The following is a 7,008-nucleotide window of genomic DNA, read 5'->3' on the forward strand; positions in this document are numbered from 1 at the left end:
TTCAAGATCGAGTTCACAATATGCTTAGCTAGGTAAGCTTACCACAATATTTTTGGACTAAGATAGTTATTATTATCGTACACTTGATAAATCGATCCCATGTATTGCTCTTGACTATTAGGTTGTAGAAGAGGTATGGTCTGGAAAACCTCTCTCATATGCTCATTTGCGTGTCTTTAATTGTTTGGATTTTTGCCATGTTCCCAAGGACAAGCACAATAAGCTAGATCCTAAGTCTAGAAAATGTATCTTGGTTATGGAGATGCAAGTAAGATGGGATATTGCCTATGGGATCTGCACGTCGAGAAGGTTATCTATCGCCATGATATTGTTTTCCATGAGGAGAAAATGCATAAGCAAAGCTTGAGCATGTCATTGAGGTATGTAGGGTGATATTTTAGGAGGAGTCTCCTACTACTGTACAACTAGCTAGATAGCCTACAACAGCTCTAGTCCTTGATGCTCCATAAGATGTCCAAGGCCCTAGCCTATTTTGAGGTGGTCGACTAGATATAGACTACAACTTGTACGGTTTGAACCCTCTATGGATTATGTTATGGTGACAAATACTGGTGAGCCTCGTACTTATGATGAGGCCATGTGCAGAGATGATAGTCACTCTTGGGAGAGGGCCATACAATCATAATATAACTCACTGCAAAAAAAATCATATGTGGGATTTAGTTCATTTGCCTAGTGAAAAGTGTTATTTGCCATGCAAGTGGGTGTATAAGTTGAAAAGTACCCCTAGACATCCCAAGTCATCATACAAGGCCAAATTGGTTCTTAAGGGTTTCAAGCAAGAGCATGGTGTAGACTTTGGCCTTAAGCAAGCACCCAGGGAATGGTACCACAGGTTTGATGCTTTTATGCATTCATAGGGATATTTCCACATTGATATGGATCTTTGTTTATACAAAAAAAGGCTCGTGATGGCAACCTTATGATTTTGATCCTTTATATGGATGATATGTTGATTGTTGGGAGTGCTCATGATGATGAGCTAGATGCCTTGAAAGGTCAACTCAAGAAGAGTTTTGAGATGAAGGATATGGGATAGGCCTCACATATTCTTGGGATGTGCATTACACGAGATCGCTCTAATGGGCTCCTATACTTGTCACAAAAAGAGTACATCTAGAAAGCCCTTGAGCACTTTCATCTACAGGATGCTAAGCCTATTGGTTGTCTTTAATATGTGAAGTTTAGTCAAGCCAATTGTCTACAATCTGATGAGTAGAAGGCCAAGAAGGCCAAGATTCCTTATGCATCCGTAGTGGGCAGTTTTATGTATGCCATGATAGCCACTCGCCCTAACATAGCATTTGCAGTGGGAGTTGTAGCATGTTGTATGGCCACACCTCACCAACGGAATTGGGCTGCTATAAAGGGTATCATGAGGTACCTGAAGGGCACAACAACTATGTGCATCTGTTATGGTGGCCAAGATACAAGAGTCATGGGGTACACTGACTTTGATTATGCAAGATATGTAGACAACAGAGTGTCTACCTCTGTTTTGTCTTCACCTTTACTGGAGGTGATATTTCTTGGATGTCTAAGGTATAGAAATGCATGGCCCTATCTACTATACAAGCAAGCTCTCTAGTTAGCCCATCCTTGGCATTACTGATGAGGTCCCTACATTGTATTTGAATTCTATGAGTGCTATTCAATTGACCAAGATTCCCGGTCTTCCATGCGAAGACGAAGCACGTTGAGGTGTGTTACCACTTTATTCGAGAGGTCATCAAGGACAAGTCCATTGAGCTTGTCAATATCTCAACTTACCAAAAACCTGTGGATCTGCTCACTAAAAGATGGGCATTGGATGAGATTATGTCTTTCCTCATCTTATTGTACTTATGTACATTTGTACTTTCTCACTTTTTTCTTATTCTCTTCTCCCTAGGGGCACATTCACCTTTAAATGGGAGGTTGTTGGGGAAAGGCACTTGTGCTTAGCCACCCGTATATTAGTTACACTGATAATACCCGCACTGTGTTTTAGTTACCTACACACCTATACACTCCAGGTAGCAGGCATCCATCATTGTCACTTTATTCTTTATTCTTTCAATGACATTTGAATAAAGGGAAGGCTGGTCATATATTGTGACTGTTGGAGTTCCCACATCCTCTCTCTCTCTCTCTCTCTCCTTCCAACATAGCTTTTGCTTTTGCTATGTGCTTCCACTTCAGGGCTCACTCTCTTCAAAGCTATCTACATATATACAAATACACATATCAAATATGGGTGACATTGAAAGACTTAGTGTGGAGGTATATGTCATATATGTGAGAGAGAGAGAGAGAGAGAGAGAGAGAGAGAGAGAGAGATCTCCACCCACCCACACACACTCGCACTCTCTCTTTATCCCCTCCAACAAAAATCCATATAGCTAATATATTAATATATTATCATAATAATTATTATATCGATTAATTAATATTAATACACTAACATATTAATTTATATGAACTAATTAAAAGTAATATATTAACTAATATATAAATTAATTAATATTAATATATTAAGATCTCACTTCATTTTTATTAGTCAATATACTAATATGTTTATCAATATACTTATTGATTAATATATTAATATATTATTATTATGTATATTAATAATTAAGAATTAATATAAAGTAATTGCTATTAGTAAATTAATTAAAATACTATTTAATATAACTACTTTATTAACTAAATAAAATATTATTAATTTAAAGTAAGTGATATTAAGAAATTAATTAATTATACTAAACTAATTAATCTTCATGGACTATTAATATTGATATATAATAATATATTCATCAATTAACTAGTTGATATTAAAGTTAACTAATGGATAGGCTAACTAACATCAATTAATTAATTAAACAATAATCTAATTGATATTATTTAGTTGACAAACCAATTAACTAATTAAGAAGCTAATTAATACTATCTAAATATTAATTCATTTATACATGTATTGATTGATTCTAATATTACTCAGGAGGTTAATTAATAAATTAATATTAATCAATCAACTAATTGATATTGATTATCCAAACATTAATTATTTTTAAAGCTAAAATTAATGTATACTAATTATTATTAATAACCTCAATAATTCATACATATATTAGTTTATTTCAATTTATTTATACATGTATTAGTTTGTTTTTATTTTAAGTAATAAATAAATTACTAAGTTAATGTGATAGTAAATTATTGATTTTATATTAATAACTTAATTAAGTAATAAGTTAATATTAATTAATAAAGTATTTACTACTACTAATTACTAATTAACATGTCTAATAATTAACTTATTAAGTAGTTAATATAATTAATTACTTATTAACTAATTACTAAGTAATAAACTAATAACTAATGGATATTAACACTTTTAATTAGGTAATTTTAATATCAATTAATAATATAAGTTTAAAATTATTTTTATTACTAATTTAATTAATATTTCTAATTAATTAATTAATTAATAAGTTATTTTAATAAATACTAATTAATTAACTCAAGTAAATAAAATGCTATTAATATAAACTAAGTGATATTAAGGAATTAATTTATTATACTAAATAACATTAATCAATAAAGTACTACTACTAATTACTAATTCATATTCATAATGTTAATTAATCATTTTAAACTAATGTATTAACTAATTTTAATATTGGTTGATAAGTCAAGTAACAACTTATTTTAACTAATAAGTTAATTAATTATTTTACCATTAAGTTAATTGATGTTTTTTTAAAAGTTATTTTACTAACTAACTTATTAATTAATAATTAATTTAAAATAAAGCAAAAATGCACTCACACTTTGAGAGAGAGAGAGAGAGAGAGAGAGAGAGAGAGAGAGAGTTTGGTTGATTAATTTATCTTTATAGATTAAGTAGTTATTTAGTAATTTATAATAATTGACTAATATTAACTAAATAGCATTAATCTAATAATTAAATACTAATAATTAGGTTAATCTAATTTATATTAATGTATTTAAATAATATTAATACTAATAATTAAAATAAAATACCAATATTAGCAATTAAATAAATAATATTGACACTTCAATTAAAATATTAATAATAATTATTATTGTTAAATATATTAATATTAAAAATAACAATATTATTAATAAAAATAAAACAAATTAATTAATACCATCAATTATTAATCATTAATATTATTTAAATTAATAATAATGTAATCTAATTAATAATATTTACTACTAATAATTAATCATATTAATTTAATTATATAATTGATTTATACCAATAATTTTTTAATACTAGTAATCAATACTAATTTGTTTAATATTAATTAAGGTAATTAAGAAATATTAATCTAATTAATAGTAATGATTTAAACTAATACCATCTAAATTAATACTCTCTAAAAAATTTATTATACATTACTTGTCAACTAAGTAATTAATATATTATTTATAAACTAACTGATGATTGAGAGAGAGAGAGAGAGAGAGAGAGAGAGCATGGGACTTATGGAGTTTCTCTTCACTCGGATGAGGGTGAAGGGGACTTGTGGATCTTTTCCTCGTCAAGAAGGGGGTCATTGGTAGCCCTTTCTTGGGCAAAAAATAAAACCACAAATCTATTTTTGACTTCTTTTCGGCTTGAGAAGAGGTTGCGGCGACACCTTCTTGGGCAGAGAAAAAAAACATAAGTGGACTTCTAGCTTTCTTTTTCACCCAAGAAGGGGCTACTGATGACCCCTTCTGACAGATGGAGAGGGGGCTATACAAACTCTACTAGGAGAATGCAAGGACTGGGTGGACTTGAAGGATGATCAATGTTTGTATGAGGATTACCATATAAAGTAATAATGGGATGAGGAGATATGATAGAGATGCCCTATCTTCCTCGACTACTCAGAAGGTGAATACCCCTCCAATGAGAAAGGTTTGTACCAAAAATATTCAAGGAAAAACCAAACCAAGAGACATAAGGTTCCAAAGACATGGTAAGTAATATGAGTTGCATTCTTAGGTGTATATATCACTTTGTTGTCTCCTAATAAATAGACTATGATTAGTTTACAAAAAATTGATACTAATAGTGTGGTCATCGAAAAAGGAAAACATAAGAGTAAGTGCACATCTAATATCATCGAAGAAAGACCAAGTGGAGATCGCCCTCATCACCAATTAATTTGGTTTCTCCACACCCAAAAGATTTTATGTTTTAAAGTACTATATCTTCGATATCTTTTGTATTCCTATAATGAAAATATTTTACTGAACATGAATCATAACCACTTGACCATGCAAGTCCCTTGATTGATAGCACTGAAGAGCTTATCGCAATCGCAACAATGCAACAAGCAACGCACTCAAGCAGTAGAGGTAAGACAACTAAAAGTTGCAAGTTTGCCATGTATTACATGTTCATCCATATTATTCCAAAGGATCTGTATTGTTCCATCCCTTGGCATGTTTCCAATGGATTTGATTTATAGTGAAAGGCACCACCGATGAGGTCCATGTCATTGGTATAGATAGAAGGATCAAGCAAGTTCTTCCAAATCTTCTAGTGGAGAGGCTTACCTTACACACTATTATAGAGAGATGCATGACATCGATAACGAAAAGTGGTGAGGTAATAATCAAGGAGGATACGACATCACATTCGACTGACACACGTATTACAAAGCACCGAGATGGTAAGCTTGCTCATGCCAAAAACTCATGATGTGAAAGCATGTAAACCTTGTTCATCACTGAAGTAACAACAAGAATGTTTTGTACTTTAGAGAGAGGGTGAAAGAACTGAAGGTCTTAGATTTGCACTGACAATGGACGTGGCTTGTATGCAAAGAGGTAAATAAATGATGCTCATGAATTTCACATGCCATGATCAAATGACGTGAGAACTTTAAAAAAGTCTATCATTATACAATATTAATAGTGATATGCCGCCTAGTGTAAGGAAGGAAAGAATGCATGAACACAGACTAGCCGTGCCAAGGGACATGGCAACTACTAGTAAATAAGCATGACTCGTGGTTTTCGTTTTCCCACAATATAATGTAAATAAGAATGATCTATCTCTTTGCAAGGGGGGATACAATTCAAGATTATAAATCTACAATGGTAGAGGATATGCCAGCCATTATGAACACAGGTGAACTAACGTGCCTCAAGAAAATTATTTATAGTAACATTTTGAAAGAGGTATATGTTGCTAATTATGAGGTCATCATGTGGAGGGCCATACTGAAAGTCACGTGGAAGCCCCCTTGCAAGACATTGTCTTCCACGAAGCTACAATGGTGTAGGAGGTGCTAGCCTTCCACACAAGTAAACAAATGTGCCTTGAGAATATTATCTATAGTAACATTCAATAAGAAGAATATGGTGCTAATCACAAAATAAATATGCAAAGGTCCATATTAAAAGCTACATTGGAAGACCCCTTGCAAGTCAGTGTCTCCCATGCTACTATGATGGCAAAAGTGAAGTGGCATTTTGTTCTTTGCGACCCATTCGAGACAGAAAATGCATTATGAAGTGATCAGCCAAGTGAGGCATTCTCCTGATTGGTAGAGGTATTGGAGGAGATCAACCAACACAAGATGATCGAGGTTGATGAAGAAACCGCAAGCATAGCATGCAATATCATGGTGGTTCATCTCCCTGAAGATAGTGTCATGCATGGATTACGGGATGGAATTATGTCCTGAAACTCCCATACTGAGGCTCAAAGTCAGTCGATGCCATGCATGTCCATATGCTCAAGGGCACATGCATGTTACTTTTACTTGCCCCGACACACTCCATGGTAGAGCTCATCAAGCAAGTTGTGGAGGATGGACATTGACGGATGGAGTCAGGATAGAAGTGTTGGGCCTTATGCATGGCACAAGTTGTTCATTGTGAGACACCTATTTGTGTGATTGGAGGTAGAGAGGTGAGAGTTTTAAAGTAATGATATGGTAATGTTGGATACCGTTTATGTATTACACTTGTTGGCTCCAA

The sequence above is a fragment of the Lygodium microphyllum genome, chromosome 23 (genome assembly GCF_053477565.2).
Source record: "Lygodium microphyllum isolate KBCC chromosome 23, Lygodium_microphyllum_v1.1.10, whole genome shotgun sequence".
In the NCBI taxonomy this organism is placed as follows: Eukaryota; Viridiplantae; Streptophyta; class Polypodiopsida; order Schizaeales; family Lygodiaceae; genus Lygodium; species Lygodium microphyllum.